General features: G+C 45.0%; 57 pseudogenes; all 57 read left to right on the plus strand.

The window, feature by feature from the left end:
• Positions 1-34: 34 nt before the first annotated feature.
• Positions 35-153, plus strand: LOC140096367 (5S ribosomal RNA; annotated as a pseudogene).
• A 70-nt stretch (positions 154-223) lies between these two features.
• Positions 224-342, plus strand: LOC140091162 (5S ribosomal RNA; annotated as a pseudogene).
• A 448-nt stretch (positions 343-790) lies between these two features.
• On the plus strand, positions 791-909 carry LOC140098947 (5S ribosomal RNA; annotated as a pseudogene).
• Positions 910-1,168: 259 nt separating this feature from the next.
• On the plus strand, positions 1,169-1,287 carry LOC140079687 (5S ribosomal RNA; annotated as a pseudogene).
• A 70-nt stretch (positions 1,288-1,357) lies between these two features.
• Positions 1,358-1,476, plus strand: LOC140091887 (5S ribosomal RNA; annotated as a pseudogene).
• Positions 1,477-1,546: 70 nt separating this feature from the next.
• Positions 1,547-1,665, plus strand: LOC140093132 (5S ribosomal RNA; annotated as a pseudogene).
• A 594-nt stretch (positions 1,666-2,259) lies between these two features.
• LOC140096702 (5S ribosomal RNA) lies at positions 2,260-2,378 on the plus strand (annotated as a pseudogene).
• A 259-nt stretch (positions 2,379-2,637) lies between these two features.
• LOC140079688 (5S ribosomal RNA) lies at positions 2,638-2,756 on the plus strand (annotated as a pseudogene).
• A 70-nt stretch (positions 2,757-2,826) lies between these two features.
• Positions 2,827-2,945, plus strand: LOC140096205 (5S ribosomal RNA; annotated as a pseudogene).
• A 70-nt stretch (positions 2,946-3,015) lies between these two features.
• LOC140088460 (5S ribosomal RNA) lies at positions 3,016-3,134 on the plus strand (annotated as a pseudogene).
• A 70-nt stretch (positions 3,135-3,204) lies between these two features.
• LOC140079689 (5S ribosomal RNA) lies at positions 3,205-3,323 on the plus strand (annotated as a pseudogene).
• A 70-nt stretch (positions 3,324-3,393) lies between these two features.
• Positions 3,394-3,512, plus strand: LOC140098948 (5S ribosomal RNA; annotated as a pseudogene).
• Positions 3,513-3,729: 217 nt separating this feature from the next.
• On the plus strand, positions 3,730-3,848 carry LOC140099650 (5S ribosomal RNA; annotated as a pseudogene).
• A 258-nt stretch (positions 3,849-4,106) lies between these two features.
• On the plus strand, positions 4,107-4,225 carry LOC140098120 (5S ribosomal RNA; annotated as a pseudogene).
• Positions 4,226-4,295: 70 nt separating this feature from the next.
• LOC140084888 (5S ribosomal RNA) lies at positions 4,296-4,414 on the plus strand (annotated as a pseudogene).
• A 594-nt stretch (positions 4,415-5,008) lies between these two features.
• On the plus strand, positions 5,009-5,127 carry LOC140096703 (5S ribosomal RNA; annotated as a pseudogene).
• Positions 5,128-5,386: 259 nt separating this feature from the next.
• On the plus strand, positions 5,387-5,505 carry LOC140079690 (5S ribosomal RNA; annotated as a pseudogene).
• Positions 5,506-5,764: 259 nt separating this feature from the next.
• Positions 5,765-5,883, plus strand: LOC140088461 (5S ribosomal RNA; annotated as a pseudogene).
• A 70-nt stretch (positions 5,884-5,953) lies between these two features.
• On the plus strand, positions 5,954-6,072 carry LOC140079691 (5S ribosomal RNA; annotated as a pseudogene).
• A 70-nt stretch (positions 6,073-6,142) lies between these two features.
• On the plus strand, positions 6,143-6,261 carry LOC140098949 (5S ribosomal RNA; annotated as a pseudogene).
• Positions 6,262-6,478: 217 nt separating this feature from the next.
• Positions 6,479-6,597, plus strand: LOC140099663 (5S ribosomal RNA; annotated as a pseudogene).
• Positions 6,598-6,855: 258 nt separating this feature from the next.
• LOC140098121 (5S ribosomal RNA) lies at positions 6,856-6,974 on the plus strand (annotated as a pseudogene).
• Positions 6,975-7,044: 70 nt separating this feature from the next.
• On the plus strand, positions 7,045-7,163 carry LOC140084889 (5S ribosomal RNA; annotated as a pseudogene).
• Positions 7,164-7,757: 594 nt separating this feature from the next.
• On the plus strand, positions 7,758-7,876 carry LOC140088621 (5S ribosomal RNA; annotated as a pseudogene).
• A 70-nt stretch (positions 7,877-7,946) lies between these two features.
• Positions 7,947-8,065, plus strand: LOC140096301 (5S ribosomal RNA; annotated as a pseudogene).
• A 70-nt stretch (positions 8,066-8,135) lies between these two features.
• On the plus strand, positions 8,136-8,254 carry LOC140084810 (5S ribosomal RNA; annotated as a pseudogene).
• A 259-nt stretch (positions 8,255-8,513) lies between these two features.
• On the plus strand, positions 8,514-8,632 carry LOC140079692 (5S ribosomal RNA; annotated as a pseudogene).
• Positions 8,633-8,702: 70 nt separating this feature from the next.
• Positions 8,703-8,821, plus strand: LOC140098951 (5S ribosomal RNA; annotated as a pseudogene).
• Positions 8,822-9,038: 217 nt separating this feature from the next.
• LOC140099675 (5S ribosomal RNA) lies at positions 9,039-9,157 on the plus strand (annotated as a pseudogene).
• A 258-nt stretch (positions 9,158-9,415) lies between these two features.
• LOC140096704 (5S ribosomal RNA) lies at positions 9,416-9,534 on the plus strand (annotated as a pseudogene).
• Positions 9,535-9,793: 259 nt separating this feature from the next.
• LOC140079694 (5S ribosomal RNA) lies at positions 9,794-9,912 on the plus strand (annotated as a pseudogene).
• Positions 9,913-10,171: 259 nt separating this feature from the next.
• On the plus strand, positions 10,172-10,290 carry LOC140088462 (5S ribosomal RNA; annotated as a pseudogene).
• A 70-nt stretch (positions 10,291-10,360) lies between these two features.
• On the plus strand, positions 10,361-10,479 carry LOC140079695 (5S ribosomal RNA; annotated as a pseudogene).
• A 70-nt stretch (positions 10,480-10,549) lies between these two features.
• LOC140098952 (5S ribosomal RNA) lies at positions 10,550-10,668 on the plus strand (annotated as a pseudogene).
• A 217-nt stretch (positions 10,669-10,885) lies between these two features.
• LOC140099688 (5S ribosomal RNA) lies at positions 10,886-11,004 on the plus strand (annotated as a pseudogene).
• Positions 11,005-11,262: 258 nt separating this feature from the next.
• On the plus strand, positions 11,263-11,381 carry LOC140098123 (5S ribosomal RNA; annotated as a pseudogene).
• A 70-nt stretch (positions 11,382-11,451) lies between these two features.
• Positions 11,452-11,570, plus strand: LOC140084890 (5S ribosomal RNA; annotated as a pseudogene).
• Positions 11,571-11,787: 217 nt separating this feature from the next.
• On the plus strand, positions 11,788-11,906 carry LOC140089479 (5S ribosomal RNA; annotated as a pseudogene).
• Positions 11,907-11,976: 70 nt separating this feature from the next.
• LOC140079696 (5S ribosomal RNA) lies at positions 11,977-12,095 on the plus strand (annotated as a pseudogene).
• A 259-nt stretch (positions 12,096-12,354) lies between these two features.
• Positions 12,355-12,473, plus strand: LOC140079697 (5S ribosomal RNA; annotated as a pseudogene).
• A 70-nt stretch (positions 12,474-12,543) lies between these two features.
• Positions 12,544-12,662, plus strand: LOC140088078 (5S ribosomal RNA; annotated as a pseudogene).
• A 217-nt stretch (positions 12,663-12,879) lies between these two features.
• LOC140099700 (5S ribosomal RNA) lies at positions 12,880-12,998 on the plus strand (annotated as a pseudogene).
• Positions 12,999-13,256: 258 nt separating this feature from the next.
• LOC140087746 (5S ribosomal RNA) lies at positions 13,257-13,375 on the plus strand (annotated as a pseudogene).
• A 70-nt stretch (positions 13,376-13,445) lies between these two features.
• On the plus strand, positions 13,446-13,564 carry LOC140086270 (5S ribosomal RNA; annotated as a pseudogene).
• Positions 13,565-14,351: 787 nt separating this feature from the next.
• Positions 14,352-14,470, plus strand: LOC140086787 (5S ribosomal RNA; annotated as a pseudogene).
• Positions 14,471-14,540: 70 nt separating this feature from the next.
• Positions 14,541-14,659, plus strand: LOC140085231 (5S ribosomal RNA; annotated as a pseudogene).
• A 451-nt stretch (positions 14,660-15,110) lies between these two features.
• LOC140093040 (5S ribosomal RNA) lies at positions 15,111-15,229 on the plus strand (annotated as a pseudogene).
• Positions 15,230-15,300: 71 nt separating this feature from the next.
• LOC140084026 (5S ribosomal RNA) lies at positions 15,301-15,419 on the plus strand (annotated as a pseudogene).
• Positions 15,420-15,677: 258 nt separating this feature from the next.
• LOC140098953 (5S ribosomal RNA) lies at positions 15,678-15,796 on the plus strand (annotated as a pseudogene).
• Positions 15,797-16,055: 259 nt separating this feature from the next.
• Positions 16,056-16,174, plus strand: LOC140079698 (5S ribosomal RNA; annotated as a pseudogene).
• Positions 16,175-16,244: 70 nt separating this feature from the next.
• Positions 16,245-16,363, plus strand: LOC140091888 (5S ribosomal RNA; annotated as a pseudogene).
• A 70-nt stretch (positions 16,364-16,433) lies between these two features.
• Positions 16,434-16,552, plus strand: LOC140092272 (5S ribosomal RNA; annotated as a pseudogene).
• A 593-nt stretch (positions 16,553-17,145) lies between these two features.
• On the plus strand, positions 17,146-17,264 carry LOC140088622 (5S ribosomal RNA; annotated as a pseudogene).
• Positions 17,265-17,523: 259 nt separating this feature from the next.
• Positions 17,524-17,642, plus strand: LOC140079699 (5S ribosomal RNA; annotated as a pseudogene).
• Positions 17,643-17,901: 259 nt separating this feature from the next.
• LOC140088463 (5S ribosomal RNA) lies at positions 17,902-18,020 on the plus strand (annotated as a pseudogene).
• A 70-nt stretch (positions 18,021-18,090) lies between these two features.
• Positions 18,091-18,209, plus strand: LOC140079700 (5S ribosomal RNA; annotated as a pseudogene).
• Positions 18,210-18,279: 70 nt separating this feature from the next.
• LOC140098954 (5S ribosomal RNA) lies at positions 18,280-18,398 on the plus strand (annotated as a pseudogene).
• Positions 18,399-18,470: the final 72 nt, after the last annotated feature.

Here is an 18,470-nt window from a genome sequence, read left to right on the forward strand (position 1 = left end):
GATGGTAAAAGAAGGTTCAAATTGAACAGCTGCTGTCAACGGCCATATTAAACTGAATGTGCCTGCTCTCGTCAGATCGCAGCAGCAATGCAGCTTAAGGTTTGGCAAGTACCAGCATGGGAGACTGGCTGGGAATCCCAAGTTCTGTTGACCTTTTTGAACCTGAAAATTGTGTTAGTTTCTCTATGAGATAGTAAAAGAAGGTTCAAATTGAACAGCTGCTGTCAACGGCCCTTCTAAGCTGAATGTGCCTGCTCTCGTCAGATCGCAGCAGCAATGCAGCTTAAGGCTTGGCAAGTACCTGCATGGGAGACTGGCTGGGAATCCCAAGTTCTGTTGACCTTTTTGAACCTGAAAATTGTGTTAGTTTCTCTATGAGATAGTAAAAGAAGGTTCAAATTGAACAGCTGCTGTCAACGGCCCTTCTAAGCTGAATGTGTGTGCTCTTGTCAGATCGCAGCAGCGATGCAGCTTAAGGCTTGGCAAGTACCAGCATAGGAGACTGACTGGGAATCCCAAGTTCTGTTGACCTTTTTGAACCTGAAAATTGTGTTAGTTTCTCTATGAGATAGTAAAAGAAGGTTCAAATTGAACAGCTGCTGTCAACTGCCATTCTAAGCTGAATGTGCATGCTCTTGACAGATCGCAGCAGCGTTGCAGCTTAAGGCTTGGCAAGTACCAGCATGGGAGTCTGGCTGGGAATCCCAAGTTCTCTTGACCTTTTTGAACCTGAAAATTGTGTTAGTTTCTCTATGAGATAGTAAAACAAAGTAGAAATTAGGCAGCTGCTGTCAACGGCCATTCTAAGCTGAATGTGCCTGCTCTCGTCAGATCGCAGCAGCAATGCAGCTTAAGGCTTGGCAAGTACCAGCATGGGAGACTGGCTGGGAATCCCAAGTTCCGTTGACCTTTTTGAACCTGAAAATTGTTAGTTTCTCTGTCAAAGATGGTAAAAGAAGGTTCAAATTGAACAGCTGCTGTCAACGGCCATTCTAAGCTGAATGTGCCTGCTCTCGTCAGATCGCAGCAGCAATGCAGCTTAAGGCTTGGCAAAAACCAGCATGGGAGACTGGCTGGGAATCCCAAGTTCTGTTGACCTTTTTGAACCTGAAAATTGTGTTAGTTTCTCTATGAGATAGTAAAAGAAGGTTCAAATTGAACAGCTGCTGTCAACGGCCATTCTAAGCTGAATGTGCCTGCTCTCGTCAGATCGCAGCAGCAATGCAGCTTAAGGCTTGGCAAGTACCAGCATGGGAGACTGGCTGGGAATCCCAAGTTCTGTTGACCTTTTTGAACCTGAAAATTGTGTTAGTTTCTCTATGAGATAGTAAAAGAAGGTTCAAACTGAACAGCTGCTGTCAACGGCCATTCTAAGCTGAATGTGCCTGCTCTCGTCAGATCGCAGCAGCAATGCAGCTTAAGGCTTGGCATGTACCAGCATGGGAGACTGGCTGGGAATCCTAAGTTCCGTTGACCTTTTTGAGCCTGAAAATTGTGTTAGTTTCTCTATGAGATAGTAAAAGAAGGTTCAAATTGAACAGCTGCTGTCAACAGCCATTCTAAGCTGAATGTGCCTGCTCTCGTCAGATCGCAGCAGCGTTGCAGCTTAAGGCTTGGCAAGTACCAGCATGGGAGACTGGCTGGGAATCCCAAGTTCTGTTGACCTTTTTGAACCTGAAAATTGTGTTAGTTTCTCTATGAGATAGTAAAAGAAGGTTCAAATTGAACAGCTGCTGTCAACGCCCATTCTAAGCTAAGGCTTGGCAAGTACCAGCATGGGAGACTGGCTGGGAATCCCAAGTTCCATTGACCTTTTTGAACCTGAAAATTGAGTTAGTTTCTCTATGAGATAGTAAAAGAAGGTTCAAATTGAACAGCTGCTGTCAACGGCCATTCTAAGCTGAATGTGCATGCTCTTGTCAGATCGCAGCAGCGTTGCAGCTTAAGGCTTGGCAAGTACCAGCATGGGAGACTGGCTGGGAATCCCAAGTTCCGTTGACCTTTTTGAACCTGAAAATGTGTTAGTTTCTCTATGAGATAGTAAAAGAAGGTTCAAATTGAACAGCTGCTGTCAACGGCCATTCTAAGCTGAATGTGCATGCTCTTGTCAGATCGCAGCAGCGTTGCAGCTTAAGGCTTGGCAAGTACCAGCATGGGAGACTGGCTGGGAATCCCAAGTTCTGTTGACCTTTTTGAACCTGAAAATTGTGTTAGTTTCTCTATGAGATAGTAAAAGAAAGTAGAAATTAGGCAGCTGCTGTCAACGGCCATTCTAAGCTGAATGTGCCTGCTCTCGTCAGATCGCAGCAGCAATGCAGCTTAAGGCTTGGCAAGTACCAGCATGGGAGACTGGCTGGGAATCCCACGTTCCATTGACCTTTTTGAACCTGAAAATTGTTAGTTTCTCTGTCAAAGATGGTAAAAGAAGGTTCAAATTGAACAGCTGCTGTCAACGGCCATATTAAGCTGAATGTGCCTGCTTTCGTCAGATCGCAGCAGCAATGCAGCTTAAGGTTTGGCAAGTACCAGCATGGGAGACTGGCTGGAAATCCCAAGTTCTGTTGACCTTTTTGAACCTGAAAATTGTGTTAGTTTCTCTATGAGATAGTAAAAGAAGGTTCAAATTGAACAGCTGCTGTCAACGGCCATTCTAAGCTGAATGTGCCTGCTCTCGTCAGATCGCAGCAGCAATGCAGCTTAAGGCTTGGCAAGTACCAGCATGGGAGACTGGCTGGGAATCCCAAGTTCTGTTGACCTTTTTGAACCTGAAAATTGTGTTAGTTTCTCTATGAGATAGTAAAAGAAGGTTCAAATTGAACAGCTGCTGTCAACGGCCCTTCTAAGCTGAATGTGCCTGCTCTTGTCAGATCGCAGCAGCGATGCAGCTTAAGGCTTGGCAAGTACCAGCATGGGAGACTGACTGGGAATCCCAAGTTCTGTTGACCTTTTTGAACCTGAAAATTGTGTTAGTTTCTCTATGAGATAGTAAAAGAAGGTTCAAATTGAACAGCTGCTGTCAATGGCCATTCTAAGCTGAATGTGCCTGCTCTCGTCAGATCGCAGCAGCAATGCAGCTTAAGGCTTGGCAAGTACCAGCATGGGAGACTGGCAGGGAATCCCAAGTTCCATTGACCTTTTTGAACCTGAAAATTGTGTTAGTTTCTCTATGAGATAGTAAAAGAAGGTTCAAATTGAACAGCTGCTGTCAACGGCCATTCTAAGCTGAATGTGCCTGCTCTCGTCAGATCGCAGCAGCAATGCAGCTTAAGGCTTGGCAAGTACCAGCATGGGAGACTGGCTGGGAATCCCAAGTTCTGTTGACCTTTTTGAACCTGAAAATTGTATTAGTTTCTCTATGAGATAGTAAAAGAAGGTTCAAATTGAACAGCTGCTGTCAACGGCCATTCTAAGCTGAATGTGCCTGCTCTCGTCAGATCGCAGCAGCAATGCAGCTTAAGGCTTGGCAAGTACCAGCATGGGAGACTGGCTGGGAATCCCAAGTTCCGTTGACCTTTTTGAACCTGAAAATTGTGTTAGTTTCTCTATGAGATAGTAAAAGAAGGTTCAAATTGAACAGCTGCTGTCAACGCCCATTCTAAGCTAAGGCTTGGCAAGTACCAGCATGGGAGACTGGCTGGGAATCCCAAGTTCCATTGACCTTTTTGAACCTGAAAATTGAGTTAGTTTCTCTATGAGATAGTAAAAGAAGGTTCAAATTGAACAGCTGCTGTCAACGGCCATTCTAAGCTGAATGTGCCTGCTCTCATCAGATCGCAGCAGCAATGCAGCTTAAGGCTTGGCAAGTACCAGCATGGGAGACTGGCTGGGAATCCCAAGTTCCGTTGACCTTTTTGAACCTGAAAATGTGTTAGTTTCTCTATGAGATAGTAAAAGAAGGTTCAAATTGAACAGCTGCTGTCAACGGCCATTCTAAGCTGAATGTGCATGCTCTTGTCAGATCGCAGCAGCGTTGCAGCTTAAGGCTTGGCAAGTACCAGCATGGGAGACTGCTTGGGAATCCCAAGTTCTGTTGACCTTTTTGAACCTGAAAATTGTGTTAGTTTCTCTATGAGATAGTAAAAGAAAGTAGAAATTAGGCAGCTGCTGTCAACGGCCATTCTAAGCTGAATGTGCCTGCTCTCGTCAGATCGCAGCAGCAATGCAGCTTAAGGCTTGGCAAGTACCAGCATGGGAGACTGGCTGGAAATCCCACGTTCTGTTGACCTTTTTGAACCTGAAAATTGTTAGTTTCTCTGTCAAAGATGGTAAAAGAAGGTTCAAATTGAACAGCTGCTGTCAACGGCCATTCTAAGCTGAATGTGCCTGCTCTCGTCAGAACGCAGCAGCAATGCAGCTTAAGGTTTGGCAAGTACCAGCATGGGAGACTGGCTGGGAATCCCAAGTTCTGTTGACCTTTTTGAACCTGAAAATTGTGTTAGTTTCTCTATGAGATAGTAAAAGAAGGTTCAAATTGAACAGCTGCTGTCAACGCCCATTCTAAGCTAAGGCTTGGCAAGTACCAGCATGGGAGACTGGCTGGGAATCCCAAGTTCCATTGACCTTTTTGAACCTGAAAATTGAGTTAGTTTCTCTATGAGATAGTAAAAGAAGGTTCAAATTGAACAGCTGCTGTCAACGGCCATTCTAAGCTGAATGTGCATGCTCTTGTCAGATCGCAGCAGCGTTGCAGCTTAAGGCTTGGCAAGTACCAGCATGGGAGACTGGCTGGGAATCCCAAGTTCCGTTGACCTTTTTGAACCTGAAAATGTGTTAGTTTCTCTATGAGATAGTAAAAGAAGGTTCAAATTGAACAGCTGCTGTCAACGGCCATTCTAAGCTGAATGTGCATGCTCTTGTCAGATCGCAGCAGCGTTGCAGCTTAAGGCTTGGCAAGTACCAGCATGGGAGACTGGCTGGGAATCCCAAGTTCTGTTGACCTTTTTGAACCTGAAAATTGTGTTAGTTTCTCTATGAGATAGTAAAAGAAAGTAGAAATTAGGCAGCTGCTGTCAACGGCCATTCTAAGCTGAATGTGCCTGCTCTCGTCAGATCGCAGCAGCAATGCAGCTTAAGGCTTGGCAAGTACCAGCATGGGAGACTGGCTGGGAATCCCACGTTCCATTGACCTTTTTGAACCTGAAAATTGTTAGTTTCTCTGTCAAAGATGGTAAAAGAAGGTTCAAATTGAACAGCTGCTGTCAACGGCCATATTAAGCTGAATGTGCCTGCTTTCGTCAGATCGCAGCAGCAATGCAGCTTAAGGTTTGGCAAGTACCAGCATGGGAGACTGGCTGGAAATCCCAAGTTCTGTTGACCTTTTTGAACCTGAAAATTGTGTTAGTTTCTCTATGAGATAGTAAAAGAAGGTTCAAATTGAACAGCTGCTGTCAACGGCCATTCTAAGCTGAATGTGCCTGCTCTCGTCAGATCGCAGCAGCAATGCAGCTTAAGGCTTGGCAAGTACCAGCATGGGAGACTGGCTGGGAATCCCAAGTTCTGTTGACCTTTTTGAACCTGAAAATTGTGTTAGTTTCTCTATGAGATAGTAAAAGAAGGTTCAAATTGAACAGCTGCTGTCAACGGCCCTTCTAAGCTGAATGCGTGTGCTCTTGTCAGATCGCAGCAGCGATGCAGCTTAAGGCTTGGCAAGTACCAGCATGGGAGACTGACTGGGAATCCCAAGTTCTGTTGACCTTTTTGAACCTGAAAATTGTGTTAGTTTCTCTATGAGATAGTAAAAGAAGGTTCAAATTGAACAGCTGCTGTCAATGGCCATTCTAAGCTGAATGTGCCTGCTCTCGTCAGATCGCAGCAGCAATGCAGCTTAAGGCTTGGCAAGTACCAGCATGGGAGACTGGCAGGGAATCCCAAGTTCCATTGACCTTTTTGAACCTGAAAATTGTGTTAGTTTCTCTATGAGATAGTAAAAGAAGGTTCAAATTGAACAGCTGCTGTCAACGGCCATTCTAAGCTGAATGTGCCTGCTCTCGTCAGATCGCAGCAGCAATGCAGCTTAAGGCTTGGCAAGTACCAGCATGGGAGACTGGCTGGGAATCCCAAGTTCTGTTGACCTTTTTGAACCTGAAAATTGTATTAGTTTCTCTATGAGATAGTAAAAGAAGGTTCAAATTGAACAGCTGCTGTCAACGGCCATTCTAAGCTGAATGTGCCTGCTCTCGTCAGATCGCAGCAGCAATGCAGCTTAAGGCTTGGCAAGTACCAGCATGGGAGACTGGCTGGGAATCCCAAGTTCCGTTGACCTTTTTGAACCTGAAAATTGTGTTAGTTTCTCTATGAGATAGTAAAAGAAGGTTCAAATTGAACAGCTGCTGTCAACGCCCATTCTAAGCTAAGGCTTGGCAAGTACCAGCATGGGAGACTGGCTGGGAATCCCAAGTTCCATTGACCTTTTTGAACCTGAAAATTGAGTTAGTTTCTCTATGAGATAGTAAAAGAAGGTTCAAATTGAACAGCTGCTGTCAACGGCCATTCTAAGCTGAATGTGCCTGCTCTCATCAGATCGCAGCAGCAATGCAGCTTAAGGCTTGGCAAGTACCAGCATGGGAGACTGGCTGGGAATCCCAAGTTCCGTTGACCTTTTTGAACCTGAAAATGTGTTAGTTTCTCTATGAGATAGTAAAAGAAGGTTCAAATTGAACAGCTGCTGTCAACGGCCATTCTAAGCTGAATGTGCATGCTCTTGTCAGATCGCAGCAGCGTTGCAGCTTAAGGCTTGGCAAGTACCAGCATGGGAGACTGCTTGGGAATCCCAAGTTCTGTTGACCTTTTTGAACCTGAAAATTGTGTTAGTTTCTCTATGAGATAGTAAAAGAAAGTAGAAATTAGGCAGCTGCTGTCAACGGCCATTCTAAGCTGAATGTGCCTGCTCTCGTCAGATCGCAGCAGCAATGCAGCTTAAGGCTTGGCAAGTACCAGCATGGGAGACTGGCTGGAAATCCCACGTTCTGTTGACCTTTTTGAACCTGAAAATTGTTAGTTTCTCTGTCAAAGATGGTAAAAGAAGGTTCAAATTGAACAGCTGCTGTCAACGGCCATTCTAAGCTGAATGTGCCTGCTCTCGTCAGAACGCAGCAGCAATGCAGCTTAAGGTTTGGCAAGTACCAGCATGGGAGACTGGCTGGGAATCCCAAGTTCTGTTGACCTTTTTGAACCTGAAAATTGTGTTAGTTTCTCTATGAGATAGTAAAAGAATGTTCAAATTGAACAGCTGCTGTCAACGCCCATTCTAAGCTAAGGCTTGGCAAGTACCAGCATGGGAGACTGGCTGGGAATCCCAAGTTCCATTGACCTTTTTGAACCTGAAAATTGAGTTAGTTTCTCTATGAGATAGTAAAAGAAGGTTCAAATTGAACAGCTGCTGTCAACGGCCATTCTAAGCTGAATGTGCATGCTCTTGTCAGATCGCAGCAGCGTTGCAGCTTAAGGCTTGGCAAGTACCAGCATGGGAGACTGGCTGGGAATCCCAAGTTCCGTTGACCTTTTTGAACCTGAAAATGTGTTAGTTTCTCTATGAGATAGTAAAAGAAGGTTCAAATTGAACAGCTGCTGTCAACGGCCATTCTAAGCTGAATGTGCATGCTCTTGTCAGATCGCAGCAGCGTTGCAGCTTAAGGCTTGGCAAGTACCAGCATGGGAGACTGGCTGGGAATCCCAAGTTCTGTTGACCTTTTTGAACCTGAAAATTGTGTTAGTTTCTCTATGAGATAGTAAAAGAAAGTAGAAATTAGGCAGCTGCTGTCAACGGCCATTCTAAGCTGAATGTGCCTGCTCTCGTCAGATCGCAGCAGCAATGCAGCTTAAGGCTTGGCAAGTACCAGCATGGGAGACTGGCTGGGAATCCCACGTTCCGTTGACCTTTTTGAACCTGAAAATTGTTAGTTTCTCTGTCAAAGATGGTAAAAGAAGGTTCAAATTGAACAGCTGCTGTCAACGGCCATATTAAGCTGAATGTGCCTGCTCTCGTCAGATCGCAGCAGCAATGCAGCTTAAGTTTTGGCAAGTACCAGCATGGGAGACTGGCTGGGAATCCCAAGTTCTGTTGACCTTTTTGAACCTGAAAATTGTGTTAGTTTCTCTATGAGATAGTAAAAGAAGGTTCAAATTGAACAGCTGCTGTCAACGGCCATTCTAAGCTGAATGTGCCTGCTCTCGTCAGATCGCAGCAGCAATGCAGTTTAAGGCTTGGCAAGTACCAGCATGGGAGACTGGCTGGGAATCCCAAGTTCTGTTGACCTGTTTGAACCTGAAAATTGTGTTAGTTTCTCTATGAGATAGTAAAAGAAGGTTCAAATTGAACAGCTGCTGTCAACGGCCCTTCTAAGCTGAATGTGTGTGCTCTTGTCAGATCGCAGCAGCAATGCAGCTTAAGGCTTGGCAAGTACCAGCATGGGAGACTGGCAGGGAATCCCAAGTTCCATTGACCTTTTTGAACCTGAAAATTGTGTTAGTTTCTCTATGAGATAGTAAAAGAAGGTTCAAATTGAACAGCTGCTGTCAACGGCCATTCTAAGCTGAATGTGCCTGCTCTCGTCAGATCGCAGCAGCAATGCAGCTTAAGGCTTGGCAAGTACCAGCATGGGAGACTGGCTGGGAATCCCAAGTTCTGTTGACCTTTTTGAACCTGAAAATTGTATTAGTTTCTCTATGAGATAGTAAAAGAAGGTTCAAATTGAACAGCTGCTGTCAACGGCCATTCTAAGCTGAATGTGCCTGCTCTCGTCAGATCGCAGCAGCAATGCAGCTTAAGGCTTGGCAAGTACCAGCATGGGAGACTGGCTGGGAATCCCAAGTTCCGTTGACCTTTTTGAACCTGAAAATTGTGTTAGTTTCTCTATGAGATAGTAAAAGAAGGTTCAAATTGAACAGCTGCTGTCAACGCCCATTCTAAGCTAAGGCTTGGCAAGTACCAGCATGGGAGACTGGCTGGGAATCCCAAGTTCCATTGACCTTTTTGAACCTGAAAATTGAGTTAGTTTCTCTATGAGATAGTAAAAGAAGGTTCAAATTGAACAGCTGCTGTCAACGGCCATTCTAAGCTGAATGTGCCTGCTCTCATCAGATCGCAGCAGCAATGCAGCTTAAGGCTTGGCAAGTACCAGCATGGGAGACTGGCTGGGAATCCCAAGTTCCGTTGACCTTTTTGAACCTGAAAATGTGTTAGTTTCTCTATGAGATAGTAAAAGAAGGTTCAAATTGAACAGCTGCTGTCAACGGCCATTCTAAGCTGAATGTGCATGCTCTTGTCAGATCGCAGCAGCGTTGCAGCTTAAGGCTTGGCAAGTACCAGCATGGGAGACTGGCTGGGAATCCCAAGTTCTGTTGACCTTTTTGAACCTGAAAATTGTGTTAGTTTCTCTATGAGATAGTAAAAGAAAGTAGAAATTAGGCAGCTGCTGTCAACGGCCATTCTAAGCTGAATGTGCCTGCTCTCGTCAGATCGCAGCAGCAATGCAGCTTAAGGCTTGGCAAGTACCAGCATGGGAGACTGGCTGGGAATCCCACGTTCCATTGACCTTTTTGAACCTGAAAATTGTTAGTTTCTCTGTCAAAGATGGTAAAAGAAGGTTCAAATTGAACAGCTGCTGTCAACGGCCATATTAAGCTGAATGTGCCTGCTTTCGTCAGATCGCAGCAGCAATGCAGCTTAAGGTTTGGCAAGTACCAGCATGGGAGACTGGCTGGAAATCCCAAGTTCTGTTGACCTTTTTGAACCTGAAAATTGTGTTAGTTTCTCTATGAGATAGTAAAAGAAGGTTCAAATTGAACAGCTGCTGTCAACGGCCATTCTAAGCTGAATGTGCCTGCTCTCGTCAGATCGCAGCAGCAATGCAGCTTAAGGCTTGGCAAGTACCAGCATGGGAGACTGGCTGGGAATCCCAAGTTCTGTTGACCTTTTTGAACCTGAAAATTGTGTTAGTTTCTCTATGAGATAGTAAAAGAAGGTTCAAATTGAACAGCTGCTGTCAACGGCCCTTCTAAGCTGAATGTGTGTGCTCTTGTCAGATCGCAGCAGCGATGCAGCTTAAGGCTTGGCAAGTACCAGCATGGGAGACTGACTGGGAATCCCAAGTTCTGTTGACCTTTTTGAACCTGAAAATTGTGTTAGTTTCTCTATGAGATAGTAAAAGAAGGTTCAAATTGAACAGCTGCTGTCAATGGCCATTCTAAGCTGAATGTGCCTGCTCTCGTCAGATCGCAGCAGCAATGCAGCTTAAGGCTTGGCAAGTACCAGCATGGGAGACTGGCAGGGAATCCCAAGTTCCATTGACCTTTTTGAACCTGAAAATTGTGTTAGTTTCTCTATGAGATAGTAAAAGAAGGTTCAAATTGAACAGCTGCTGTCAACGGCCATTCTAAGCTGAATGTGCCTGCTCTCGTCAGATCGCAGCAGCAATGCAGCTTAAGGCTTGGCAAGTACCAGCATGGGAGACTGGCTGGGAATCCCAAGTTCTGTTGACCTTTTTGAACCTGAAAATTGTATTAGTTTCTCTATGAGATAGTAAAAGAAGGTTCAAATTGAACAGCTGCTGTCAACGGCCATTCTAAGCTGAATGTGCCTGCTCTCGTCAGATCGCAGCAGCAATGCAGCTTAAGGCTTGGCAAGTACCAGCATGGGAGACTGGCTGGGAATCCCAAGTTCCGTTGACCTTTTTGAACCTGAAAATTGTGTTAGTTTCTCTATGAGATAGTAAAAGAAGGTTCAAATTGAACAGCTGCTGTCAACGCCCATTCTAAGCTAAGGCTTGGCAAGTACCAGCATGGGAGACTGGCTGGGAATCCCAAGTTCCATTGACCTTTTTGAACCTGAAAATTGAGTTAGTTTCTCTATGAGATAGTAAAAGAAGGTTCAAATTGAACAGCTGCTGTCAACGGCCATTCTAAGCTGAATGTGCCTGCTCTCATCAGATCGCAGCAGCAATGCAGCTTAAGGCTTGGCAAGTACCAGCATGGGAGACTGGCTGGGAATCCCAAGTTCCGTTGACCTTTTTGAACCTGAAAATGTGTTAGTTTCTCTATGAGATAGTAAAAGAAGGTTCAAATTGAACAGCTGCTGTCAACGGCCATTCTAAGCTGAATGTGCATGCTCTTGTCAGATCGCAGCAGCGTTGCAGCTTAAGGCTTGGCAAGTACCAGCATGGGAGACTGCTTGGGAATCCCAAGTTCTGTTGACCTTTTTGAACCTGAAAATTGTGTTAGTTTCTCTATGAGATAGTAAAAGAAAGTAGAAATTAGGCAGCTGCTGTCAACGGCCATTCTAAGCTGAATGTGCCTGCTCTCGTCAGATCGCAGCAGCAATGCAGCTTAAGGCTTGGCAAGTACCAGCATGGGAGACTGGCTGGAAATCCCACGTTCTGTTGACCTTTTTGAACCTGAAAATTGTTAGTTTCTCTGTCAAAGATGGTAAAAGAAGGTTCAAATTGAACAGCTGCTGTCAACGGCCATTCTAAGCTGAATGTGCCTGCTCTCGTCAGAACGCAGCAGCAATGCAGCTTAAGGTTTGGCAAGTACCAGCATGGGAGACTGGCTGGGAATCCCAAGTTCTGTTGACCTTTTTGAACCTGAAAATTGTGTTAGTTTCTCTATGAGATAGTAAAAGAAGGTTCAAATTGAACAGCTGCTGTCAACGCCCATTCTAAGCTAAGGCTTGGCAAGTACCAGCATGGGAGACTGGCTGGGAATCCCAAGTTCCATTGACCTTTTTGAACCTGAAAATTGAGTTAGTTTCTCTATGAGATAGTAAAAGAAGGTTCAAATTGAACAGCTGCTGTCAACGGCCATATTAAGCTGAATGTGCCTGCTCTCGTCAGATCGCAGCAGCAATGCAGCTTAAGGTTTGGCAAGTACCAGCATGGGAGACTGGCTGGGAATCCCAAGTTCTGTTGACCTTTTTGAACCTGAAAATTGTGTTAGTTTCTCTATGAGATAGTAAAAGAAGGTTCAAATTGAACAGCTGCTGTCAACGGCCATTCTAAGCTGAATGTGCCTGCTCTCGTCAGATCGCAGCAGCAATGCAGCTTAAGGCTTGGCAAGTACCAGCATGGGAGACTGGCTGGGAATCCCAAGTTCTGTTGACCTTTTTGAACCTGAAAATTGTGTTAGTTTCTCTATGAGATAGTAAAAGAAGGTTCAAATTGAACAGCTGCTGTCAACGGCCCTTCTAAGCTGAATGTGTGTGCTCTTGTCAGATCGCAGCAGCAATGCAGCTTAAGGCTTGGCAAGTACCAGCATGGGAGACTGGCAGGGAATCCCAAGTTCCATTGACCTTTTTGAACCTGAAAATTGTGTTAGTTTCTCTATGAGATAGTAAAAGAAGGTTCAAATTGAACAGCTGCTGTCAACGGCCATTCTAAGCTGAATGTGCCTGCTCTCGTCAGATCGCAGCAGCAATGCAGCTTAAGGCTTGGCAAGTACCAGCATGGGAGACTGGCTGGGAATCCCAAGTTCTGTTGACCTTTTTGAACCTGAAAATTGTATTAGTTTCTCTATGAGATAGTAAAAGAAGGTTCAAATTGAACAGCTGCTGTCAACGGCCATTCTAAGCTGAATGTGCCTGCTCTCGTCAGATCGCAGCAGCAATGCAGCTTAAGGCTTGGCAAGTACCAGCATGGCAGACTGGCTGGGAATCCCAAGTTCCGTTGACCTTTTTGAACCTGAAAATTGTGTTAGTTTCTCTATGAGATAGTAAAAGAAGGTTCAAATTGAACAGCTGCTGTCAACGCCCATTCTAAGCTAAGGCTTGGCAAGTACCAGCATGGGAGACTGGCTGGGAATCCCAAGTTCCATTGACCTTTTTGAACCTGAAAATTGAGTTAGTTTCTCTATGAGATAGTAAAAGAAGGTTCAAATTGAACAGCTGCTGTCAACGGCCATTCTAAGCTGAATGTGCCTGCTCTCATCAGATCGCAGCAGCAATGCAGCTTAAGGCTTGGCAAGTACCAGCATGGGAGACTGGCTGGGAATCCCAAGTTCCGTTGACCTTTTTGAACCTGAAAATGTGTTAGTTTCTCTATGAGATAGTAAAAGAAGGTTCAAATTGAACAGCTGCTGTCAACGGCCATTCTAAGCTGAATGTGCATGCTCTTGTCAGATCGCAGCAGCGTTGCAGCTTAAGGCTTGGCAAGTACCAGCATGGGAGACTGCCTGGGAATCCCAAGTTCTGTTGACCTTTTTGAACCTGAAAATTGTGTTAGTTTCTCTATGAGATAGTAAAAGAAAGTAGAAATTAGGCAGCTGCTGTCAACGGCCATTCTAAGCTGAATGTGCCTGCTCTCGTCAGATCGCAGCAGCAATGCAGCTTAAGGCTTGGCAAGTACCAGCATGGGAGACTGGCTGGGAATCCCATGTTCTGTTGACCTTTTTGAACCTGAAAATTGTTAGTTTCTCTGTCAAAGATGGTAAAAGAAGGTTCAAATTGAACAGCTGCTGTCAACGGCCATTCTAAGCTGAATGTGCCTGCTCTCGTCAGATCGCAGCAGCAATGCAGCTTAAGGTTTGGCAAGTACCAGCATGGGAGACTGGCTGGGAATCCCAAGTTCCGTTGACCTTTTTGAACCTGAAAATTGTGTTAGTTTCTCTATGAGATAGTAAAAGAAGGTTCAAATTGAACAGCTGCTGTCAACGCCCATTCTAAGCTAAGGCTTGGCAAGTACCAGCATGGGAGACTGGCTGGGAATCCCAAGTTCCATTGACCTTTTTGAACCTGAAAATTGAGTTAGTTTCTCTATGAGATAGTAAAAGAAGGTTCAAATTGAACAGCTGCTGTCAACAGCCATTCTAAGCTGAATGTGCATGCTCTTGTCAGATCGCAGCAGCAATGCAGCTTAAGGCTTGGCAAGTACCAGCATGGGAGACTAGCTGGGAATCCCAAGTTCCATTGACCTTTTTGAACCTGAAAATTGTGTTAGTTTCTCTATGAGATAGTAAAAGAAGGTTCAAATTGAACAGCTGCTGTCAACAGCCATTCTAAGCTGAATGTGCATGCTCTGGTCAGATCGCAGCAGCAATGCAGCTTAAGGCTTTGCAAGTACCAGCATGGGAGACTGGCTGGGAATCCCAAGTTCTGTTGACATTTTTGAACCTGAAAATCGTGTTAGTTTCTCTATGAGATAGTAAAAGAAGGTTCAAATTGAACAACTGCTGTCAACGGCCATTCTACTAAGCTTAATGTGCCTGCTCTCGTCAGATCGCAGCAGCAATGCAGCTTAAGGCTTGGCAAGTACCAGCATGGGAGACTGGCTGGGAGTCCCAAGTTCCGTTGACCTTTTTGAACCTGAAAATTGTGTTAGTTTCTCTATGAGATAGTAAAAGAAGGTTCAAATTGAACAGCTGCTGTCAACGGCCATTCTAAGCTGAATGTGCCTGCTCTCGTCAGATCGCAGCAGCAATGCAGCTTAAGGCTTGGCAAGTACCAGCATGGGAGACTGGCTGGGAATCCTAAGTTCTGTTGACCTTTTTGAACCTGAAAATTGTGTTAGTTTCTCTATGAGGTAGTAAAATAAGGTTCAAATTGAACAGTTGCTGTCAACGGCCATTCTAAGCTGAATGTGCCTGCTCTCGTCAGATCGCAGCAGCAATGCAGCTTAAGGCTTGGCAAGTACCAGCATGGGAGACTAGCTGGGAATCCCAAGTTCCGTTGACCTTTTTGAACCTGAAAATTGTGTTAGTTTCTCTATGAGATAGTAAAAGAAGGTTCAAATTGAACAGCTGCTGTCAACAGCCATTCTAAGCTGAATGTGCATGCTCTGGTCAGATCGCAGCAGCAATGCAGCTTAAGGCTTTGCAAGTACCAGCATGGGAGACTGGCTGGGAATCCCAAGTTCTGTTGACATTTTTGAACCTGAAAATCGTGTTAGTTTCTCTATGAGATAGTAAAAGAAGGTTCAAATTGAACAACTGCTGTCAACGGCCATTCTACTAAGCTTAATGTGCCTGCTCTCGTCAGATCGCAGCAGCAATGCAGCTTAAGGCTTGGCAAGTACCAGCATGGGAGACTGGCTGGGAGTCCCAAGTTCCGTTGACCTTTTTGAACCTGAAAATTGTGTTAGTTTCTCTATGAGATAGTAAAAGAAGGTTCAAATTGAACAGCTGCTGTCAACGGCCATTCTAAGCTGAATGTGCCTGCTCTCGTCAGATCGCAGCAGCAATGCAGCTTAAGGCTTGGCAAGTACCAGCATGGGAGACTGGCTGGGAATCATAAGTTCCGTTGACCTTTTTTTAACCTGAAAATTGTGTTAGTTTCTCTATGAGATAGTAAAAGAAGGTTCAAATTGAACAGCTGCTGTCAACGGCCATTCTAAGCTGAATGCGCCTGCTCTCGTCAGATCGCAGCAGCAATGCAGCTTAAGGCTTGGCAAGTACCAGCATGGGAGACTGGCTGGGAATCCCAAGTTCCATTGACTTTTTGAACCTGAAAATTGTGTTAGTTTCTCTATGAGATAGTAAAAGAAGGTTCAAATTGAACAGCTGCTGTCAACTGCCATTCTAAGCTGAATGTGCATGCTCTTGTCAGATCGCAGCAGCGTTGCAGCTTAAGGCTTGGCAAGTACCAGCATGGGAGTCTGGCTGGGAATCCCAAGTTCTCTTGACCTTTTTGAACCTGAAAATTGTGTTAGTTTCTCTATGAGATAGTAAAACAAAGTAGAAATTAGGCAGCTGCTGTCAACGGCCATTCTAAGCTGAATGTGCCTGCTCTCGTCAGATCGCAGCAGCAATGCAGCTTAAGGCTTGGCAAGTACCAGCATGGGAGACTGGCTGGGAATCCCAAGTTCCGTTGACCTTTTTGAACCTGAAAATTGTTAGTTTCTCTGTCAAAGATGGTAAAAGAAGGTTCAAATTGAACAGCTGCTGTCAACGGCCATTCTAAGCTGAATGTGCCTGCTCTCGTCAGATCGCAGCAGCAATGCAGCTTAAGGCTTGGCAAAAACCAGCATGGGAGACTGGCTGGGAATCCCAAGTTCTGTTGACCTTTTTGAACCTGAACATTGTGTTAGTTTCTCTATGAGATAGTAAAAGAAGGTTCAAATTGAACAGCTGCTGTCAACGGCCATTCTAAGCTGAATGTGCCTGCTCTCGTCAGATCGCAGCAGCAATGCAGCTTAAGGCTTGGCAAGTACCAGCATGGGAGACTGGCTGGGAATCCCAAGTTCTGTTGACCTTTTTGAACCTGAAAATTGTGTTAGTTTCTCTAAGAGATAGTAAAAGAAGGTTCAAACTGAACAGCTGCTGTCAACGGCCATTCTAAGCTGAATGTGCCTGCTCTCGTCAGATCGCAGCAGCAATGCAGCTTAAGGCTTGGCATGTACCAGCATGGGAGACTGGCTGGGAATCCTAAGTTCCGTTGACCTTTTTGAGCCTGAAAATTGTGTTAGTTTCTCTATGAGATAGTAAAAGAAGGTTCAAATTGAACAGCTGCTGTCAACGGCCATTCTAAGCTGAATGTGCCTGCTCTCGTCAGATCGCAGCAGCGTTGCAGCTTAAGGCTTGGCAAGTACCAGCATGGGAGACTGGCTGGGAATCCCAAGTTCTGTTGACCTTTTTGAACCTGAAAATTGTGTTAGTTTCTCTATGAGATAGTAAAAGAAGGTTAAAATTGAACAGCTGCTGTCAACGCCCATTCTAAGCTAAGGCTTGGCAAGTACCAGCATGGGAGACTGGCTGGGAATCCCAAGTTCCATTGACCTTTTTGAACCTGAAAATTGAGTTAGTTTCTCTATGAGATAGTAAAAGAAGGTTCAAATTGAACAGCTGCTGTCAACGGCCATTCTAAGCTGAATGTGCATGCTCTTGTCAGATCGCAGCAGCGTTGCAGCTTAAGGCTTGGCAAGTACCAGCATGGGAGACTGGCTGGGAATCCCAAGTTCCGTTGACCTTTTTGAACCTGAAAATGTGTTAGTTTCTCTATGAGATAGTAAAAGAAGGTTCAAATTGAACAGCTGCTGTCAACGGCCATTCTAAGCTGAATGTGCATGCTCTTGTCAGATCGCAGCAGCGTTGCAGCTTAAGGCTTGGCAAGTACCAGCATGGGAGACTGGCTGGGAATCCCAAGTTCCGTTGACCTTTTTGAACCTGAAAATGTGTTAGTTTCTCTATGAGATAGTAAAAGAAGGTTCAAATTGAACAGCTGCTGTCAACGGCCATTCTAAGCTGAATGTGCCTGCTCTCGTCAGATCGCAGCAGCAATGCAGCTTAAGGCTTGGCAAGTACCAGCATGGGAGACTGGCTGGGAATCCCACGTTCCGTTGACCTTTTTGAACCTGAAAATTGTTAGTTTCTCTGTCAAAGATGGTAAAAGAAGGTTCAAATTGAACAGCTGCTGTCAACGGCCATATTAAGCTGAATGTGCCTGCTTTCGTCAGATCGCAGCAGCAATGCAGCTTAAGGTTTGGCAAGTACCAGCATGGGAGACTGGCTGGAAATCCCAAGTTCTGTTGACCTTTTTGAACCTGAAAATTGTGTTATTTTCTCTATGAGATAGTAAAAGAAGGTTCAAATTGAACAGCTGCTGTCAACGGCCATTCTAAGCTGAATGTGCCTGCTCTCGTCAGATCGCAGCAGCAATGCAGCTTAAGGCTTGGCAAGTACCAGCATGGGAGACTGGCTGGGAATCCCAAGTTCTGTTGACCTTTTTGAACCTGAAAATTGTGTTAGTTTCTCTATGAGATAGTAAAAGAAGGTTCAAATTGAACAGCTGCTGTCAACGGCCCTTCTAAGCTGAATGTGTGTGCTCTTGTCAGATTGCAGCAGCGATGCAGCTTAAGGCTTGGCAAGTACCAGCATGGGAGACTGACTGGGAATCCCAAGTTCTGTTGACCTTTTTGAACCTGAAAATTGTGTTAGTTTCTCTATGAGATAGTAAAAGAAGGTTCAAATTGAACAGCTGCTGTCAATGGCCATTCTAAGCTGAATGTGCCTGCTCTCGTCAGATCGCAGCAGCAATGCAGCTTAAGGCTTGGCAAGTACCAGCATGGGAGACTGGCAGGGAATCCCAAGTTCCATTGACCTTTTTGAACCTGAAAATTGTGTTAGTTTCTCTATGAGATAGTAAAAGAAGGTTCAAATTGAACAGCTGCTGTCAACGGCCATTCTAAGCTGAATGTGCCTGCTCTCGTCAGATCGCAGCAGCAATGCAGCTTAAGGCTTGGCAAGTACCAGCATGGGAGACTGGCTGGGAATCCCAAGTTCTGTTGACCTTTTTGAACCTGAAAATTGTATTAGTTTCTCTATGAGATAGTAAAAGAAGGTTCAAATTGAACAGCTGCTGTCAACGGCCATTCTAAGCTGAATGTGCCTGCTCTCGTCAGATCGCAGCAGCAATGCAGCTTAAGGCTTGGCAAGTACCAGCATGGGAGACTGGCTGGGAATCCCAAGTTCCGTTGACCTTTTTGAACCTGAAAATTGTGTTAGTTTCTCTATGAGATAGTAAAAGAAGGTTCAAATTGAACAGCTGCTGT

This window comes from Engystomops pustulosus, chromosome 9 (assembly GCF_040894005.1).
Source record: "Engystomops pustulosus chromosome 9, aEngPut4.maternal, whole genome shotgun sequence".
In the NCBI taxonomy this organism is placed as follows: Eukaryota; Metazoa; Chordata; class Amphibia; order Anura; family Leptodactylidae; genus Engystomops; species Engystomops pustulosus.